Source organism: Poecilia reticulata, chromosome 10 (assembly GCF_904066995.2).
Source record: "Poecilia reticulata chromosome 10, P_reticulata-male-v2, whole genome shotgun sequence".
Lineage (NCBI taxonomy): Eukaryota > Metazoa > Chordata > Actinopteri > Cyprinodontiformes > Poeciliidae > Poecilia > Poecilia reticulata.
The window spans coordinates 2,753,544-2,775,532 of record NC_088839.1 but is presented as its reverse complement, the minus strand read 5'-3'; the positions used below and the strand labels follow the sequence as shown (position 1 = coordinate 2,775,532).

The following is a 21,989-nucleotide window of genomic DNA, read 5'->3' as shown; positions in this document are numbered from 1 at the left end:
TGAGCTCATTGTAGCTATGACCTCATCAATGACATAGATCAAAGAACATCTGAGGTTATGAATGCTTGGGTCTCAAAACAGGAGGTTATATCCAAGTATCTCTTTTAGCAATAGCACCGTGTTTGACATTTTCATAATGCAACACATCGGATTTACCACAATGTTTTTTCCCCTGACGTTCGGAGCTGGCTATTTGATCACGACAGGAGTGAGAAAACTTTTTAACAAGGTACTGCCTGGGATCACTTTCGACATAAGCAGTTACAAGGACGAGAATGAGTATGACGAATTTGATGAGTACCTTTTCAAGCCTTCCCCAACTGTCAAGCAAGCTGCCCCGGCTGGGGCAGAACAGACGTCCTCGGCTGAGGACGTCTGTTCTGACAATAAAGGGCAGACGTCCTCGGCTGAGGGCGTCTGCTCTGACAATAAAGGGCAGACGTCCTCGGCTGAGGGCGTCTGCTCTGACAATAAAGGGCAGACGTCCTCGGCTGAGGACGTCTGTTCTGACAATAAAGGGCAGACGTCCTCGGCTGAGGGCGTCTGCTCTGACAATAAAGGGCAGACGTCCTCGGCTGAGGGCGTCTGCTCTAAAAAATTAACTGGTATTTTGAAGGAAGGGAAAGGAAAAAAGAAAATCCACCGCGTTCAATTTGCTGATCCGCCAGAAACGTTTTGTCTGTTTGATCCGCCAGAAACGTTTTGTCCGTCTTGTTGTCCGTCTTGTTGTCCGTCATCTTGACGGACAACAAGATGGGATTTTTAGAATGGCAGAGAACTTAGCCAGATAGCACCGGGGTCTACACCGGGGTCTACACTAGGAGAGACCCCGGTAGAAGGGAACGATGTATCCAAAATTTCTAAAGAGCAGACTTCCTCGGGCTAGAAAAAAGGACTTACGTGTGCAATTCGCCGATCAGCACAAAGATAGAAATTCTTGTGGCCACAAATTCTTGTGGCCATAGTGGGAGTTTTCAGTCAGCTCTGACGAAAAAGCAGTTTGGAGCGGAAAGGAAAAAGACAAAACTAGAAGAGAAGAGGAAAGACGGATCTGCTGTGTGAGCTGAATATTACAGTGTTTGCAGCGATTCTTCTGTTCATCGATAGAGAAAATTCATCAGAGATCGTCTGACTGCCGCTGCTGGATAAATATTCAACATCACTAAGTAGTAGAAAAAAAGAAAACAGATCGACCATCAACTCAGAAATCCGGGATCATAGAGCCGTTAGCGGTTGAGATTCGTTAGCCACTAACGGTCTCACCTCACTTTGCGAGGAAAAAGACAACAATCAAGAGAAGTTTTTTCTGAGTTGAATATTTGGACATAGCATTAAGAGACGGAAAGATTCTGGTTTAAGCGCAGTGCTAATGTTTATTCAGTAATTGTTCCTATAATTATCAGCGAAGGCGGCGGGGAATTTCGGAAAGAACCAACCGTTAAACATTGTATCAAAGTGAGGACGCCTGAGAGCCTTTAACCAGACTTGATATTTATTTTTATTATCATTAATAAGTGCTCCCCTGAACACAGCGGTGGTTATTTAGTTAATTTTAAACTCCTGCTCTGCTAGTTATTTTGGTAATGGAACCGAAATGCACAGAATTGCGCAGCATCTTGTTGAAACAATAATCACTGAGATTATTATTGTTGTTGGGTCATTAATTTGAACACACGGTGGCCCCACACACGGATGCTGAAAGTGTAGTAGCTATGATGTCCTCCTTTCAGAAGATCAGGGCAGGCATGGTTCCAATGACCAGTAGAAAGTTGGTTTCACGATCACCACAGAGCTGAAAAGTGGTCTTGTTTGAAATTGTTGGGTCATCTGCTAATTGGAGCACAGACAGAAAAACAATCACAAAAAAACACGTTTTAGGGACTAATCAGTGTAATGATGAATCGGTATCATAAATTTATTACCTCAAGAATGTGAAGGACGTCGTCACTTGCAATTCCCAAAGTTTCTTGTAGATGGTGCAATACGTGATTGACGATGTGTCTGGCATAACCTTCACCATGGCAACAGTTTGGTTTACTTGAAAAATAAAACAAGTCTTATTTTAGTTTATGTGCTCATGAATTCAAGATGGCAAGAAAGTTATTTTAATTTAATCAAACAAGGACTACTTAAATTCACCAATCAAAAATAGTGTTTAAAATATCCTGGTAACAGTGTGGAATATCTAACCTAGGCTTTTAGACTCATAGCATTTAAGTTTTTAAATTACAGCACATCAAACACCCTCAGTTAGTGAAATACTAGGCGGAATTGCCCTTTAGCCATTTCCCGAATCAGAAGCTACGAATGAGAAGCCACCTTAGCTGTGTTAAAAAACGGAAGCTACCAAGAACTCGTGTCGATATTATTTTTAAGCCACAGTTATTGTGGTTAATAACTGTTCAAAGCTCATATTCACAAGAGCGGCTCTTTAACCGCGGATGAAAATTGGCATTTCACGACATGCTAACTAGCTTCAGTTAGCTTATCTTAGAAAGACAGACAACTTTAAACTTACCTCTCAGTACAGCAGCTGTAGGGTCTATACACGTAAAAAAGTCCTCCATCGTCATTCATGTCCAACCGAGATTAGAGAATTTGCCAAAAGAAAATCTTATAAAAGTACAGTAGATAAAAGCTTAGTTAGGCTGTTACAACTGAATTAACCGTTAATGAGCGCAGTTAAATGATCTCTGGCGTTGCCGTTAGTGATGTGCGGATTGATACTGAAATATCGATTCTTCCGATACCAGAAATTAATTCTTTAAAATCTATTGGCAGATCCAAGGATCAATACTTTCAACACTTTAGTAATTTGAGATAATGTAGATTAACTAGAGTACGTTAGAAAGTAACTAAATTATTGAGATCTTGCCTAAATGAAACGTTGTTAATGGGAACTACTTTTTCTTCCGCTTGGTAAGTATGTAATGTGTAAGGACGTAATGCCCAAGCGCAGCGTGCTGCCGACTCTCACTCACTCAGAAATGGACATGTTGACAGATTATAAAAAAAGTGACATGGAGCTATTTCAGCTGTCATTTTATAGTAGTTTTAATAATTAAACAAGGATGTATTTAGTAGGGTTATTACTTTACTCATTTTCTTTTTTTTAGTTTGCAACTCGATTTTCACATATTTTGTATATTTCAGCTGAATTAAAAAAGCTTATAGTAAACGAGATTGTTGTTTCAATGTACTTCTGAGTTTAAAATGAGTGCATCAGAGTACATTGTGTTCTTTTTATGAAGCCAAGATATGGATTACATTTATTTTTTATTTAATTAAGAAACAAATTGACTGTCTTTGCACAAAGTATGGGATCTGTATTGCCAATACCAGCTTAAATTTTACTCGGTATCGGATCGGAAAGAAAATCTGTTGGATCGAACATTAATACTATCTCACTGTCATTTTGGGCGCTTTCCCATTTGGATTGTATGATGTCATAATTAAATCAAACAAGGACTACTTGTTATTGTTAGTTTGAACAATAAAATATTGTTCAAACTAATATTAATAACTTATAAAGTAAGGATTTGAAATATAAACCAAAAGTTAAAATATTTATCATGACATTGAGCTAATCAATATTGTTGATTCTAATCTCATTGTGTAGAATACCAGCCATTTCAAATCACACATCAATAGAAATTTAATGACATGTCAGTAAGAGGTCCCACATCTTGCATCAAGAAGATCAGATTAAGAAGGTCCAGATGGAAGCATGCCAAGAATTATCTTGATATATAAACTGATATTGTCTCTGAAATTGTTGTGTTAAATGTCAACCGTTTAAATATTAAATTATAATTTCCAGTACACTCTGCCAACTTATACAAGAGTATAAGTTCATGGGGGGGTTTATTTTTCATTGACAATAACACAAAGGATTCCATTTGGACATAGTCTGTTTTAATTATCTGAAGACATTTCATTAAGTATGTGATTTCGCTTTATGTGCTTGAAATAAGAAATTTTTACTTATATAAAATAAGTTCTAGACTTGAAGTTTGATTGGTAAATATTGATATTCTAGATTCTAGCACATATTTACTCATAATAAGTAATATTTTCTTAATATTAAGCTTTTATATCTTACTGAGATAATTAAGTACAAAAACACTTAAAATAAGAAAAATATTCTAACATAAATCCCTCTTGGTGAGAAAAATTATCTTGTCAGAAAGAAAACAAGAAAAATCTCCTTAATTTAAGATATTTAATCTTACTAAGATTTCAGTTGTTGCAGTGCAGCTGCATATTATTTTGTAGTTGACGATCCAGAGAGAAGGAAAAGACAGGCAGTGTTTACAGCAGCTCAGGATAAACCACAGGATCAACAACATATTATTATAGATCAGACTGAACATTTAGATTTTTTGTTCATCCACAAGAAACCATGACCTAGTTTACAGAAACTAGCTCACTTCAGTGTTTACTGGTCCTCTAGATTCTGCTGTTAGATTCCACCTAAGGATAAAAAAAATAATTAAATTCAAAAATATTGAACTGATCCCAAAGAAAAATTAAATGGTGTAACTCCCATTACTAGCTGCCTCTTCTCATGGCTGTGTTGGAAAATGTCAGTAAGCTTTGCAAATTTGGCATTAGAACTTTGGAACCTACGTCACAGCGTGTGACGTTTACGTCTTGTGCAGTCGCTCGGCGCCATCTTTGGTGTCCATAGACCAAAACAAACTAGTCAGAACATCGGTGTTTTCTTTGCGTTACCAACCGCAGTGAAGTTGTTTTCGAGTTGGATATTGGATATTTGCGCTCCACGGAGTAAGGGGCGTTTAGCTCAAGGTTAATATGATTTATGAACGCTAATTTTGGCCAGCTGTTCTTTACCAGTCCCTCCTCAACTGCTCGGAGGTTCACATATGCCCCTTTTCCACCGGCCCGCCCAGCTCGGCTCAGCTCGCTTTCCTTGTGTTTCCACCGGCCTTTTCAACGGGGCTGGCGCTGCTTTTTTGGGTCCTGCTTCAGAGCAGGGTCAGCAGGGCCAGCCCGGGTTTGGTAGGTGACGCAAGCTTCGGTGCTGTTCACTGATTGGCCGAGGACGTGGTCAGAAGAGCGAGGCGAAGAGAGGCGCAATGTTTGAAACTTGCTGCAACACGGAAGTGATGGAAGATGTAAACAAGCCGTGAACTAAAAGATGCCGGCATGACTGAGCCGTGAGGAATGAGTCACTTTTGAGTCACTTTTGTCACCAGTGGAGAGAATGGAAAGCCTCGAAGTCTCAGAAAAATGCAATCAGGCTGTAAAAAAGTAGCTCAGCTCTCTCTTCTTCTTTTGTATCAGAAAAACAACAACTCGCGTTAGGTCGCATGTAACAAAGCACAGCACAGAGCCTGGAGGCGGGGCACTACACCCCCCGCCACCAGGAGGCGGTACCCTGCTACAGAGCTGAGAAGGGCCGATGGAAACGCGGTCACTCCGAAACAGAGCCGAGCCGGGTTGGCCGGTGGAAAAGGGGCATAGGGACCATCAATTTCCGAATCAAACACTCCTGTAAATAAATGCCTTGTCTTGTGACCAACTGATACAAAAAAGTGGTAATTCATGCTATTACATGAGGCACACTATCCTATATTAAAATTTTAAGTCATATTCAATATTTTAAATAATTTTAATATTAAATGTTTTCTTCAACAGCTTCCAAATCGTGTGCCCCATTAACTCAAAATCTGTGTGAAATTGTTCAACTAGACCAGTGTTTCTCAACCTCTTTTGGGCCAGCGCCCCCCTAGCCTTTACCCAATGAGTCAAATTGAAAGTGTGATGGAGTCATCAGCCTCATGACATTAACACTGACATGAAAAATAATATTGAAGAAATAAATATATCAAATCTAATTAAAAACATAAATAAGTGACAAGTTCTTTACTGTTATGGTCTGTAAGATATATTTATTCTCAGTACTAGATGTGGTCTCAACAAACCCATGGCACTTCAACATTATTATTTTACCTTTTATCTGGAAATAGTGTCTGTTTATTCTTGCCATACAGTCCTCTGTATTAATTATTGCTCGAAAGGTCTTGCCATACCAGTTTATTCCTCTGTATTTACTTTAGTTTCTTAGTTTATTCTTGCATTTTGTTCTTCATTCATTTCCATTTAGTTTCCTTTGATTAGTATTATCTTCTCTGGGTTTATTGCTATGTCCACTTTAGTTTCTTTCCTGATGCTACATTTATTTTATCGTTTATCCATTATAAAACAAATAATATAAGACGAATAATCTTCACTCATCACCTGCTGCGCCTCCTGATGTGTTTCACATCATGTGTTGATTTTTTCACTGTTCAGCGTTGGATTCTCTGTTTTTATGCCATAATTCACATATAGTTCGTCGCTCTGTTTTATGTCCCGCTTCTCCTATTTCAGAGTTTTGCGCAATGTGCGCGTCTTTTCTTCTTTTTTTTGTAACCCCCTAAGGTGCAGGGCGGTCGGGAAGCGTATCAATGGGGAAAAGGCAGACTGACATAAACCTTTTAAAACAACGGAAACAATTTCGGCAATTTGATTATTGAAATTTAAAAGTGTTGTGGTACCGTTGTTCTATCACACCCGTTTCATGCCGGACCACTTACAGCACCAGTGTTAATGCTATAAAATGAACAATCTCTATCGAGGTATCACCCAGGGAGGGATTTCTTTATTTAAAATAGGTTCATTTTTCAGAGGGATACACAGTGAGGGTATCGTGATTTTAGTAATTACATGTTTATGAAAGCGATTTTCTGTTGTCCTTCCATGGAAGCGTGTGTAACATAGTTAATATTGTATTGAATTCCACTTGTCATTACTTCCAAGTTTGGGTTCATATGTAATGGGTGAAACAGCACCCCCTCTTGGTGGTTGGCAGGATTAAATATAGTGAACATAGACATCTCGTTGCCAGTTCATGAGAGATGGGCGCGAGGTAGGTTCACTGAGTCTAACGCTCCAGTAAAATGTTATGTTAGTTTGTTGCTAACATGAAATGCTGTTCCTCGTAAGGTGCTGAACCCGCTGTGATGAACCTGATTCCTGATCAGTCCATATTCTGTTTCACACAGAGATAAACGACGTTTCATCTCATCCTGTCTCCTGGCCCTTATTAAACACAACGCAGAACTGATTCGAACTGATCGATCACGATTACCGAGGTTACACGTGGAGCTTTCAAACGGAAATAAAACACTTTTTAATATAAGTTGCTGCTTAACATGATTACAGAACTGCCAAAACATATGTACAAAAATACCAGACAAAGTGAATCACAGCGACGTCATCAGCCAGTGAAACGCTGAACTGATGCGGTAAAGCGAAGAGCAGGAGCGGAGCTGCGGCAAAAAGCTACAAACACTGAATAGAAGAAGAGCTGCCATCGATACAGTTGCAGCCAAGCATGGTTTAATGTTACACAATACAGTTTTACCAAGTTGCTCAAAGTATAAACTGGTATTGTTGTGCATTTAAGGTGTAAAGTTTACCTTCAACTAAACGCCCCCCAAAGGCATCCCAGCGCCCCCCTTTTGTACAAATTTTCGCCAGCGCCCCTTGCTGTCCTCTGAACGCCCCCTGGGGGGCGGTACCGCCCACGTTGAGAACCGCTACCATAGACCAACACCTGTGTCGGTGCACGTATTGGTTTCAGCAAGTCACGTGACCGATACAGGAACTGTTTCAAAATGACGCTGGATGCCAAACTGTGTTCCTCTGTATTTACTTTAGTTTCTTAGTTTATTCTTGCATTTTGTTCTTCATTCATTTCCATTTAGTTTCCTTTGATTAGTATTATCTTCTCTTGGTTTATTGCTATGTCCACTTTAGTTTCTTTCCTGTTGCTAGATTTATTTTATCATTTATTGACACTCACCATCAGTAATCTCATCACCTGCTGCGCCGCCTCCACATTTGGTCCAGCTCCCTGAACAATACCAGAGAGCATTTAGATTTTTTTTCATATACCGTATTTTCCGGACTATAAGCCGCTACTTTTTTCCTAAGCTTTGAACCATGCGGCTTATTGCCTGGTGAGACTTATATGTGGATTTTTCTTCAACCACCAGGGGGCTCTTTAGCAGGAAGTAAATCATTGGAAGTCAAAATTGGAATTAGAAGAAAACGGAATTAGGTTTTAATAGGGAATTGAAATTTGAGAATGTTGATGATCAGTTAAATAGCACTGAGGGGAAAAAGAAGATTTTTAGTTTTTTTTTAATAATACTGGGATCATTATGAGAATTTGAGGTATAGATATTAGGATCAAATAGATGGCAGTAGTGCAACAATAATGGACGCCCATTTTCATTTAGCACATGCTAGTAGCAGACAGTAAGGAGATTTTTCTCTTCAAACTCATACGCCCTCATAATCAGTTCAGTTAAGTCTAAACTTGGCAACTTTTTCTTTTTCAACCATAATAAATGTGATATTCAATTGACCTGTTATGACTCAAATTTTGGGTATCCGCCCCCCTCTGCTGCGTGCTGCTGCATCGTTGTGGAAAATCTAGTGGCAGAGATATCTGTGGCTTATAGTCCGGTGCGGCTTATAGTCCGGAAAATACAGTGTTATGTCCTGGATTTTTTCTGTAAAGAACCCAGAGAGGATTATTTAATTGTGCTTTCTGGAAAACAATACATTTTTACATTCAGGCACTCCTGCAAATATCACACCATAAAGGTTTTAAATATATTGAAATTCGGCCAATGTCAAGTTTGAACATTTAATTTATTTTTATTAAGACATTGAAGAGACGTTTGCATTAGAATAACAGCAAGAGTAACAAAAAAAAAGAATCTTAAAAATGTATAAGTTTCATAGGGAGAAATAAAGAGAAGCTTTTTGTAATGCCTACGTTTTTTTTTTTTTTTTTTTTTAAGTTTTTTAAAAGCAGCATTTATAAAAACATCCGGAAGATGTTCAAGAACATTCAAACAACATTCAGAAGTATGCACTTTGTATAAGAAGAAAAAAAAATTGATAAAAAAAAACAATAGTAACAGCCATAAAAGTTTTAAAGATATAAAAACTAAATCAAATAAAATGACAGAAAAAAAAAAGAAAATTAATTGGGAACGAATGCTCAGAGTGAATGTTCAGACGTTTGCTGGATGTCAGGTCCGAACATTTGACGTTTGACTTTCAGACTACGTTCACTGATGTCATGCGAACATTTGCTTGCTAGCTGGGACAAGGGTTGTGGAATCGCAGCGAGCTTGAATGATCGCCTCGAACAAAGCTCAGTCTTCCCCCAGGCCCAGTCACTGGTGGCGGAGCGGAGCTTGGAGAGAGGAGTCTTGAGAGGACCTGGAGGCATCTGGGAGGTTGGTGGTGGAAATGGGGAGGAGGTGGGTTGAAGCACAGCTGAAAGCGGGTGGATCTGTGGTTGCTTTGCCTTTTGAAGGAGCTCTTGCCAGGTGATTGGATCGAGGTAGAGAGGTGGTGCGTCCTGATTGGCTGGGGTGAAAGCGTGGTGATAAGTGAACCCGGAATAGTCTTACAGGTTGAATTTCCGCCTAGGGCTTCATTTCAATCTGTAGAGACTCACACAGAAAGAGAAACAGCAGTTAGACAATTTCATTGGACGAGCGTGCTGAGAATCGCAGAGAGCTTGAATGATCGCCTCGAACGAAGCTCAGTCTTCCCCCCAAAAGAGGGTGCCTGGCCTAGGCCATGCTGTGACCTGCCGGCTTGTTTGAGCCTTGTTAGGCGCACGACGGCCAGCCTGCAAGCTCATGTCAAACTTTGTTAGGCGAGGCAAAGAGGCCGAGACCTGCAGGCTGATCGAATCTTGTTAGGTGCAACGGCGGCCGGCCTGCAAGCTCATATTGAACTTTGTTAGGCGGGCGGAGATGGTCGTGGCCCGCAGGCTGGTCAGGCCTTGTTAGGCGCTAGGGCTGCCGGCCTGCAAGCTGTTTGAAGCTTTGTTAGCGAGGCGATGACCGCGGTGGCCTGCAGGCTGTTCGAGCTTTGTTAGGCGAATCAGCGGGCTGATTTGAGCCTGAAAGAAGTGGTGCTGGCGTGGCACGCGAGCTGATCCAGGCCTTGTTAGGCTCTGCCGATTTCCTAGATGAAGAATAGATATTAGTATGACGGAGTGCTCCACCACCAGAGATTTGTTATGAATGCTTACCCATTGTCTAAAGGCAGTGAGAATGGAAGAGAGGTCTGAAAGTACCAGAGGAGGATACTGCCAACGATCAACAACTGGGTTATGACTGGACCTTGGGGGCAACGGGAGGCTGCCTGAGAAATAAATATGAGCCCAGAGGATGGCCAACGGGAATTTTGTATTTCTAAGAAATTTAACAACATGACTGATCTGGAGACTTCATGAGGGACGTAAGAATTGGGGTGGAACTGACTTGCTGACTTGAAAGTGAAAATTGAGAACAGCATGGGAGAGGCATAGATCCGGGACCTGCATTGTCCCTTGAGCATTCTGAACTAATAGAGTACTAGAATGGATAGTAAATGACCATCAGCAGAGGTAGATTATGATAAGTGATCGATGAAAGCGGCAAACTCTCTCTTCATATATCTTCTCTATTTCACATTTATGGCATTCTAATATAACGTGCTCTATGGTTTCATATTTATCACAGTAATCACATTTGCCAGTTTTATGTTTTTGAATTTTAAAAAGTGTATAATAAAGTCCTGTATGTCCAAATCTTAACCTTGTTATCACTCTTTCCTCCTTTCTATTTCTTATTCCATTTCTTCTTTCTCCTACAATCTTCTGAATTTTATAAAACCATCTTCCTGTTTTTTCTTCATCCCACCTTTTTTGCCAAACTTTCATCAGTTTCTCTTTAACAATACTCTTTCCTTCAGATTTACTTGTTTTAACTATAAAGCCAATAGAATTGTGAACTGCCCTCTTTGCCGTTTTATCTGCCCTCTCATTTCCATCTACTCCAATATGCACTGGAACCCACACAAATATAACTATCAAACCCATATTTTGTATTCTGAATAATGTATTAAATATTTCTAATAAAATGTCTGTCCTACTATCTGAATGATTATATTTTAAACTTAATAATACAGAGCTTGAATCTGAACATATTATTGTTTTTAATGGTTTTATGTTTTCTACCCATTGTAAAGCTAATAATATTGCCAGCATTTCCCCTGTGTTTACTGATAATCCATCTGTAATTAGTTTTCATATTTTTATATTGAATTCTGGTTCTACAAAAGCTATTCCTATTTTCCCAATTATTTTTGATGCATCAGTATAAATTTGAACATATTGATAATAATTATTTAAATATAATTGTACTGAATAACTATCTACAATGTAACATTTATCTTGTTTCTTTTCCATTATTGACATATTTATTGTTGCTTCTGGTAGAATCCAGGGTGGTATAATTGATATTGGTGTTGTTTGACTATTTTCTAAACTATTCATTTTATTTTTTCTGTTTTATTTTCAATTGTCCATCCAAAACTGTTCATTTCTTTCTTTTCTTTTTCCCAACATGGATTTAAAATTTCCAGAGTTGGATGTTCAAAGTTATTTCCTTGCAAATGTAACCAATAATTTATTTCTAGTTTTGTTCTTCTTAAATCTAATGGCATTTCTCCCATTTTTATTTCTAATGCTGCTGTTGCTGTGGTTTTAAATGCTGCAGTACATAATCTTAGTGCCTGATGTTGGATAATGTCTAATTTAACCAGATGTGTTTTAGCTGCTGAACCGTAAACTAGACAACCAAAGTCTATGTTGGATCTTATCATACTTGTGTAAATCTGTTTTAGTGATTGTCTATCTGCTCCCCAGTCACTGCCAGCCAAGCATCTCAAAATATTCAAAATTTTCTTACATTTATCAACAACTTTTTTAATATGTGTATGCCATTTTCATTTTTCATCAAACCATAGCCCTACAAATTTTGTACACTTTACCTGCTCTAACTCTTAATTGTATAATTTAAATTTTATTTCCTTGTTTCTTTTTTTCTGAGTAAATATCATTACTTTCGTTTTATCAACTGAAAACTTAAATCCCCATTGCAATGCCCATTTCTCTATTTCAATAATAACCTCTTGAAGCAGGTGGATCTGTGGTTGCTTCGCCTTTTGAAGGAGCTCTTGCCAGGTGATTGGATCGAGGTAGAGAGGTGGTGCGTCCTGATTGGCTGGGGTGAAAGTGTGGTGATGGGTGATGCTGGAATAGTCTTACAGGTTGAATTTCTGCCTAGGGCTTCATTATATTTAATATTGAAAAATCAACCAGTTGAAATACGTTCTCCTCCACAACAATACTCACAAAAGCTCTGGGTAAATTTAAAAGTGCTGTTTTTGTCTCACCACTGCCTTTTCTCTTGGTCTTTTCTGTTGATTTCTGTTCACCCTTTTAAATCCAGTGAAAACATACCTGTAGTTTATGCTTGTATTGGATAAACAATCAGAAATAGAAGGTTTGAAATGTATCCTGCCTTAATCAGAACCTAATTGACATCTGGTGGATACTAGTTCAAGGCAAACGACTAAAATGCGGGGTGTGGTTAAATTTATGATACAATAGCTTTAGAAGTTATTAGAGAGAAACAACAATAAGCTGGACCGTAATCTCTCTGTGCTAAGATATGAAAAGAGGGCGTAGACCAGGAGCAGCTATTGTGAAGCCTTCAAAACAGGTTATCAAGTAACAGAGCAGCATATGCCAGGCGTGTGTCCCTCTGAGAAGAGGCCTTTTGCTCCATCCAAGCATGAATGCATGTGTAAAAGTGCCTGTGATCATCTGAAACAGGCCTTCTCTGTTGGAGCATGAAATTTAACACGACCACATGTCTTTCTAGGTGAGCTGGAGAAGTCAGTTGGCCTTTGTGGCAGATACAAGCAGGTAGCCGAGTGCCAGCAGACAAATACCTATGTAGAGTTTGTCGGCACTCCTCAAATTTACCAAGCACGGTTCATGGCAACCAGCTCCTTGCTCAGGATATCAACTAGATGCTCCTGATTTTTGAAGCTCATTACTATTTTATGTGTGAATCAACTTCATAATGGACAAATTTAAAATCTGTTTCTTCAGAGCCATGAATGTAGCTAACTTTATGTAAAAACTTCACAGAGAACCATTTTTTTGTGACAAATCAAGTGATTAATTTTAAAAATGTATATTGTTTTTTATGCACATTTTGAAGTATCATATTGGAAAAGGTTGATGGAAATGACAATATTTAATATAATAAAATTAATAATTTTTACTTTTTTCTAAAAACTAGTTAATGAGCTAAAGGGGATTATTACAGCTCTGGGTAACATCAGCATCTGACAAAATTACCCTTTGCATAGCCTGGTTGATTCACAGATGAAAACACATAGTTCACATTTTCTTCTTTTTTTTTATTGTTGGCAACAGTTCTTCAAACATTTCCTGGAAATCCATGTGACAGTAGGAAGGAAATGTAGCTACTGCTTAGTTATTTTGTGAGAGTTATCCTTCAATGTAAACTGTGAATCCTGAAAGTACATTTTCAAAACTTTGAGAAAGGTAATACAGTAAATGGTGACCACAGACACAAAATACCTCACAAGACAAGAGCTTTTTAGAAAGCTTTGGGCTCCATCAACAACACAAGGGCCTTCTTGAAAGTATCCCTGTGTGAGTAGAGTCCTGGGGCGCCATTAACAAGACTACAGCAGGGCGGGGGGTGGGATAACAGCGGAGACATCCAGCTGTCCAGAGGCAGAGGGGAGCAAACAAGCTTTTCTGCGTCTCTAAAAGATGATCAGCTACTACCACAGGAGAACAGCTCAGCATGGACACAAACACATTCAAAAATGATGCAAACAGGGGTGTAGTTACAACTCACGGGCCGCAAAGCTCACATTTGAACTTGTTTGTCTTGTGCTTAAGTTTTAAAGCTCAGCAGATTTTCATTGGGGACTCAGTTCTGTCCAAACAAAAGCAGCTGTGTTTCATATTAAACTCAAATCATTTCCATAGCCTTGTGGCTCTTCTCATGCTAACTGAGAAGAGCTTTATCATCAGTGAAAACTGTGTTCAGTGAAAATATGCTCAAAACTGTCTGATATTAAGCAGAGTGTGTGTGTCTGGAAACAGTAAATATCACTTACAATCTCTGGTATCTAACAATAACCTGCTCTCATTTCTATATTCTACAATCTCAAGTCTCACTCTAGCTGGGTAATGTCTGATTTGGTTCAGCCAAGTTGGGTGTGTTCTTCACTATGTGGGCATGAAAACGGGTAGGGATGTGGGCGGGGCATGAGGACCTGTCGTCAACACTTGTTTGTGCATGTGCCCTTGAGCAGTCAGGTTCTTCAAAATTCCTTGATTAATGTGTTCATTGGGGGTTGCTCCATCCAGTTGATGCTGTATCTGCTCTTCCGGCATAATTAATAGAAAGATTTGAACTTCAAGGTTTGATCATAAATTTACCCATTTGCTGCTCACAATCTTGCCAACTGCTATGTTATTTTCACAGATTCCACAGGCCAATTAATGAATGCAGTGTGGTGCCAATGAAAGTGCTTACAGGCAATAATACTCAGTCAGGTCCAGATTGTACAACTCATGAGTTGGTTCCAAAGAATGTGGAGGAACCACAAAATCTGTAAATGGAGACAAATGTGACTGACTGGGAAAGAACCAGTTAAAGCCATGACCATGGCAAAGAGGATATAGAGATATGTATTTATAGTTAACATCTTTAATATGAACACAGAAAAATGTTCAGTATGTTAAAGTGACATGACAGTTTCCTGATAAAGGCTGATGAAGTTCCAACTGAAGACACACCGGTTCTTTATTATAAGTCATCTTTATGACTTATTTTGTGTTTTTCATGACGTGAAGCACTTTCAACTGATTTAAGGTGCTGGGATGTGCTACACAAATAAACTTGATTGTTCTTAAAGTGTTACCATACAAACACTTTGCAAAATGCAAAAAGAAAGAAGGTGAAAATCTGTTGGCTTTCTCTTCATGTTCAGCTCTGTGTCTTTCATGCTATCAAAATCAAAAACAGCCTAATCTAAATGATTAAATTGCATTAATAAAAAATAAATCATCCACTTGTTTTACTGAAAAACATCCAAAATAATAATCATGAAAAAAAAAAATAAATAAATATATATATATATATATATTTTTTTTTTTTTTTTTTTTTTTGACCATCTTTCTTCAATTACTGGACTACAAATAATGACAAAGACTTATATTAAATCATTATTTAATATTATATCATTATATCATTTACAAGGAGATAATTTGTCTGAGAAGTTTTCCAATAATAGCTGGAGACACAACACAAGCTAAACTTAGAAGGTTTTTGAAACAAATTACTTCTGAAAAATATTAAACATGACAAGCAGGAGAGGCTGAAGGGAAGCAGAGCTCTGAAGATTCCAATCAGACTTTGAAGAAATAGTCTTCATCACTTTCTGAAAGACAGTTCTCTGCTAGTTTTATTTATCTAAATATATATTTTTTGGGTGATGGTAAGCAGATGTAGTCTGAGTGGGTAATGAATACCGTAAGAAGCTGCAGAGGAGCTGGAACTCTGTGATTCTGTCTACTCCAGGTCCAATATTTTCCTCCCAATAGGTTCTTCCAAACAGGTTGCATCAGGATTCTGGTTTGTTGGGTTTTGCATTTGCACAATGTTTGCATTTTTGATCTCTTTCTTGTTTATTTGTGTTCAGCCTCATTCTTTGTTTTCTGTTTCTGTTCATCTTGCTGCTACTTTGATTTGTCTTTTCTTTGTTGTCTATGTACTTATGTTTAGATTTTACTGACTTAGTTCATCCCTCCTGTTCAGTTTGCTCTTTTCTGTTAGATTTATGTTAGATTCTGTTAGATTTGCTCTCCTCCCACTTCCTGCTTATAAGTTTAGCTTTTGTTTCACTAAAATCTCATAATGGTACCATCTGCATCTTGGGTCCAACTGAAAATCTACATTATGACAAGCTGAACGATTGTCCAGACAGGAAACAGTGCAGAGCTGAAGGACATCATGAGTCTGACCTGAAATCAGGGAGAGGAACAGAAACACTTTCACTGTCTGAAGTTTTCTCTGTGAATTTTATCACACTGAAGCAACATTATCAGTAACCTCCAGTTGGTGCAACCAGGTGTCATCGTGAGTGTGTGTATATTTAACTTTATTCTCGGGCAATGGGAGGGATGGATAAATGGGAGGGATGGATAAATGTTCTGCCTGTAGACAGGATGGAAAAGAGAACATTTTTGAAAACAAAATCTTTCACCGTTCCCATCTAGTTCTGCAGGAACGTTCAGTATGACACGGTGTCACTCTGCTGCCTCTGCAACTTGCAGTAGGAGTGTAGACTTTTATGGTGACATTACTGTCTTTGATGGTGGACACTACAACACGCAAGGTTTTAAATGTCATCTGTTAAAGTTCGTAATGCTCTGGTTTACTTGTGTGTACCAAAATATTAAAAGAAAACAAAAACAAATTGTTGCACACTTTGCTGCTTGGTGACAGCAAAGTGTGCAAGCTGCAACAAAACACACCTTGGATTTCACAAACATGGGTGCAGTTTATTTAAGAGTTTTAGTTTAGATGACAGAAAAATTATACATTAATAAACTGCAGCACAAAACTACTTATGATCACTTTTCCATCTTATTGATAATCCAACTGGTTTATTGCATTTGTGCAGCTCTTTTAGACAAAGCTAGTGCAGTTAACTTTGTGTGCTAAACTTTCCTTACCAGAGAGAGTGAGTATTTGGGCCAAGCTAAGAAAAACAAAATGTTTTCATTTTGAGAATAAAGTTATAATATTTTGATAATGAAGTTGTACCACAATAAAGTTGTATAAGACAAGAATGAACTGGAATTATTGTGAAGTTAAAGAAATATTAACAGAATAAGTTCATGGGTGTGCTGTGGTGATGCAGGGGTTAAGCATGGCCCACATATGGAGGCCCTAGTCCTCGACGCAGCTGTCGCAGGTTCGATTCCCAGCCTGGCAACCTTTGCTGCATGTCTTCCCCTTCTCTCATTACCCACTTTCCTGTCATTTATCTATCAAATAAAGGCCAAAAGAATCTTTGAATCTTAAAAAAACAGAATAAGGTCATATATTAAGAGTTTTCATGAAAATTCCTCCATAAAAACTAATTAAAAAAATAAAATGAGGAATTTGGAGCATCTTGTGAAGTTATACTTTCATATCAGTTTTGCAAATAAGAAAATACTTTGAACTGCAGAATGCAACTTTTACAAAAATATATTTCTTTACATATTTGTTCAAACTATCACCATGTCATGACAGTATAAAATTAGGCAGATGGTCAGAGAAAAAATAATCTCCAACACTTCCCTGAGCTACTATTGCTGGTCAAAATCAACCAATCAGAGCCAGGAGAAGCAGCGTCAATCATCCTTGAGTAAGTGCTGCTAAATGGTGGAGAAACAACTTAACGTTTCAGGAAACTCTTTTATCCGCCGTCATCTTCTTGAGGGAGTGAGCAGCGTGTGCATGAGGAAAATTGACAGCACTGGGTCTGTCTCATGCCCAGACTTAGTGAAGCAGATCGTGACCGGCCTGCAGAGCGTCCCAGACAGACATCAGCTTCAGCGTTGGCTACAACTCAGTGCTTAAACGAGACCAGACTTCATTCCATAAACATCTTCAAACACAGCTTGTCCATTACCTTCCTGTGCAATATTGCTTCCAGCACAGTCTGGGCTTTCTCCCCAGATTATCTCTGGGTGATTTTTGACTGAGCCAATCAGCAAACGGAAAGAGAAGATGTGAATGTTGATGTTGATTTTCTGCTGTTTTAGAACTGTAGTCTGTCTGTAGTTTTAGCAATGACAGCAGAGGAAGTGAATGAAGGCCTTCAGCCAGTGTTGGTCACGCTCCCAAATATTAATAATAACATTAACTTTACATCCTCCACTCTTCACAGTGGGCAAACGTTAGTGATTGGGTGAAATTTAAAACCTCAACAAAGCCACACCTCCAGGAAGTGATCGTTTCTCAACAGCTGAGAGTCCAGACCCTCTGGATGAAGCAAAGTGTAGAACAAGCAGCTGGTTTTTACCAGGCTACTTCAAACATATATGTTATACTACTTATTTTTATTGACATCCTCATTCTTCCTACTTTTATTTTGGTAAATCCCTTAAGTTTTGTCAAAGTTCCACTTTGTCCTGCTTTAAACTCTGGAATCAGGGATCAGCTGGTTCTGCATTTAAATTTGTCAGTGTGTCATTCTGACCCAGGCATGGTGGGTGGGAAAAATCCTGCTTTCTCTCACCCAAAATCCCTTCTGTCTCGCACGAGCTAACAGCATGGTAATGAGACAGCGGCAGATGCTCACGTGCCTTTACAATCCCTCCAACCTCTGACACACGCCGAGACTTCCCTCAACCTCATGAGAAACACATGCTGACTACCAACCTATGAGGACTGAGATTTATTGGTAGTCGGATATTTGCTAATAATAAATCTTAAATGCTAAAGTTGTATTTACATTTACTTTTATTATTTTTGCCTAAAACCCAGCTGTCTGTCTCTGACTCTTCTCCATTTTGGAGAATTTTGTCCTATTTTTGTCTCTTGTAAGCTATCGGCAGATAACTCCAGGGAAAGCACAGAGTGCATGCTTTCCCTTAATTTAAAAATGCACACACAACACAAGCCCTCCGATCCAGAATCCCCCTCCTCCAACACAGCCGTCTTCTCTCCACCTGCTATGCTGCCTTTGTCACAGGGATATCCTGCTTCATTTCAATGACAAAGTTGTGGAGCCCCTCACCCTTCAGCCCAGCCACCCTACACCATCTCTGAACTCTTTTCACTAATTTTATGGTCCCTGAGGGCAACTTTGCATTCACCCATCCACCCTATGACTCTTCTCACGTCCACATGAAACGTTTGGGGTGATGAGACTTCAGTCTTATTGGAAAGAGTTGCCTCTGTCTCGATCCAGAATGGTTGTCTGCCTGCATGCTAACCTGTTGGTTTGTACAACTATCATGAAGAATATTCCTACTGCAGTGTTGCTGTTAGAACCATTAACTTCTTTCAGACCAAACGTCCAACCCGTCTTCTGCACGTACTCTTTACGCCTTACAATGAGCTGAAACTCTGAGCTGGGAATTAAAGCCAACCCAATGTTATGTTGCATTTCCATTATGAATGTGTGCAAAACCTGTTCTGATATTCTACTAATCTTGAAAAACCACAATTTTTCAATTGTGGTGTTTACATTAAATAAGAAACACAATTCAAATCAAACATGAATAAGTTTGTTCATTTAAAAACATGTTGCTCCTTCATCCTCCAATCACTTCCTATCGTCTTCATCTTTTCCACCAGTGGTAACACCAGGTTGTAGATCACATGACTTGTGTGTTGCAGTTTTGTGAAATATACTAAAATCTGGTATGGCCACAAAATCCACCTCATTCTACTGCAAAAACTTTTTATCAAAAATTTATTTATTTATTTATTTTAAATTGGAGTGTTTCTATTAAGCAAATTTATTTTTTGTAATTTCATTTTGCGCAATTTTATGTTCAGTGGAAATTTAGCTATTGATATGATAGCATCACTGAATGTTGCATATTATGAGTTAAATAGTCAGAATTATTAGTTTGGGAGGATTCCAATTGATTTTTCAAACAAGGAACAGAAGAACTCCAAGTTGTGGCACAAATAGAAGAATGCATGATTACACCTGGAGTCTCTAAATGATATTTAGTTCCCTTCAAAGACTTTAGTTCACGAACAATTACACACAACAAAAATCTCTCCTGGCACAGACAGACATCCAGTCAGTGTTCTGTGTTCTTGAGGCTGATTTCACCTTTGGAGATTTTCCCACTTTACCAAAAGTCATGGGAGCCAAACTTCCACATGCTGTTGAACTGCTGATTTAAAACACAAAACACTGATTCAACTGACAGACAGACAGAAGTGACATGATGCTGATGTTCACAAACACACAAGCATGCTATAAACCCTGCCCCCTGTGAGTCATGCATCATCCATTTGTGTGTGTGTTTGTCTGCAGCCGATGTCCATGTGTTTGTTCAGAGACAGATGGTGGCGCAGAGAGCCGGTTCCCACGGCTCGCACAGGAATTTAAAATGCAGATAAAATCCATCACAGAGGCCGGTCCGTAGGAAGATCATTTGTTGTGTGGAAACCAAACGGTGCGCCAGTCGGCCTCATGCTCTAGATTCCCCTTCAGGGCTTCAGCTCCAGATGAAGCTTCTGGAAAGTGTTTCTGGGCAGCGTCTGCATTCACCCTGAATGATTTTCTGCTACCAGAGAATCATTTTGCTTTTGGACAAATTTATGTCTGATAATGTATAATATTCACCAGCTTTAGCAGCTGCACTTTAATGATTACTTAACAACAGTGTGACTCCCAGATTCATAAAACTTTTTAAAAATGCCTCCCCGACTGCTTTCATTAGTTGAACTTTAAATATTTTTCATAGCAGCAAGAAGAGAGTGTTAGGTTTTTTCTATCATGGGCTGGAGCTAATTCTCCCTGGCTGGTTGTCGGGTGGGTCTGATGGGGTCATGGTAGATGATAATCGTAGGTTTGGGTTGTCTGAGGCTCGGGCCAGATGGCCTGGTGCTGCTTTCATAAAGCGCTGCTCGAACTACTTGTTTGCTCTCCACAGGTTGATCAGCATAGGAGGCAAAACAAAACATTGTTATGGAGCGAAGGCCATGAGCAGGAGGGGTGGGGTCAGAGCACCGGTCATTACCTCAGCCTTCAAGGTTCCGACAATCCAATTTAGCCTAAAAGTACTGCTGTATTCTCATAGGCCAAATCCATCACCTATTCTCTCTCTGTTTGCATTTAAACAGTAAGAATATGCTGGATTAAAAATAGTATTATATTTTCACCTTAACTACTTTCTTAGCTTCCATATATATATATATATATATATATATATATATATATATATATATAAAGAGAGAGAGAGAGAGAGAGAGAGAGAGAGAGAGAGAGATTATTTATTTATTTTTTACAAACCAACTACAGATTTTGGAAAATGTCTGAATATTCATTTAAAAATAAATTCTGCTTCAAACATGTTTTGTCTCTGACAATAAATTTAGCAAAAGGGAACTGAAAAAGAAATCTGACTGATGAAAGATATTTTCTGTATCTCATACCTCATTCCACTAACATCAGTGATGTACTTCACCCATCTCCTGAAAAGCTCTTGGTTTAATTTAGCTTTCAAAATTAAACTAAATGTGTTTTAAGACTTTTTTTTCAAGTATTAAAATGGGCATGAATCATAGAATTTAAGAAACTTTAGCAAATTAGTGCACTTGTTCCTGTTGACATTGTATCTCCATGTATTAAAAAATAAAGGATGGGATTACAGCTTGAAGACAACCTGAGAGACAAACACCTTAGATTTTCTAGAAATGTGACTTGGTCTGAGGAAACTTCAGTGGACAGAATCAATTAGATGAGGCAGGACATGATGTGGAAACATGGAAGCAACATTTGAAGGTAATGCTGAGCAGTGATGTCTCCATGAACTGATCTCAGCCTAGAGAAGTTTTGTAGGCAGAGGGAAAAATCACTGTCACAGGAGGAACCAGTCAAAATACTCGGAAACGAAACTGTTGCCAAAAGATTGTGGATGGACATCTAAATAGTTTGAATCAAAAACAATTCTACCAAACTAAGACTCTATACTGGTGGATTAGAAAAGTTATGTAAATTCTCTAAAATATTGTTTTATGCTGAAATAACTTTTGTAAACTAATTTTTGTAAAAACTGTAACCACCAAGCGACCTAAGACAGAAAGACTTGATGTAGTGCCAGGTAGTAGTTTATGTAAATAATGTCTATGTTATGCTATGAATAATGACGCAGTGTATGGAAAGGTATCTCGTGCGTAACTGCGCACCGTCAGTTCGCTTTAAGCAAGGATTTCCGATGAGCAAAATCCTGAAAGTTTCATGGAAACCAGAGATGAAAT

The 21,989-nt window shown here is 38.7% G+C and overlaps 1 long non-coding RNA gene across 2 annotated transcripts; it reads right to left on the bottom strand.

Moving 5' to 3' along the window:
• Positions 1-1,144: 1,144 nt before the first annotated feature.
• On the bottom strand, positions 1,145-2,766 carry LOC145553261 (uncharacterized). Of its 2 annotated transcripts, none has more exons than XR_014089559.1 (3): positions 2,519-2,766; positions 1,923-2,037; positions 1,145-1,830 (listed from the first exon to the last, which is right to left on the bottom strand). It is a non-coding gene; the product is annotated as an uncharacterized LOC145553261 (long non-coding RNA). The 2 variants fall into 2 exon arrangements; XR_014089560.1 differs by having other exon boundaries at positions 1,145-1,827; positions 2,519-2,761.
• Between the last annotated feature and the right edge of the window lie 19,223 nt (positions 2,767-21,989).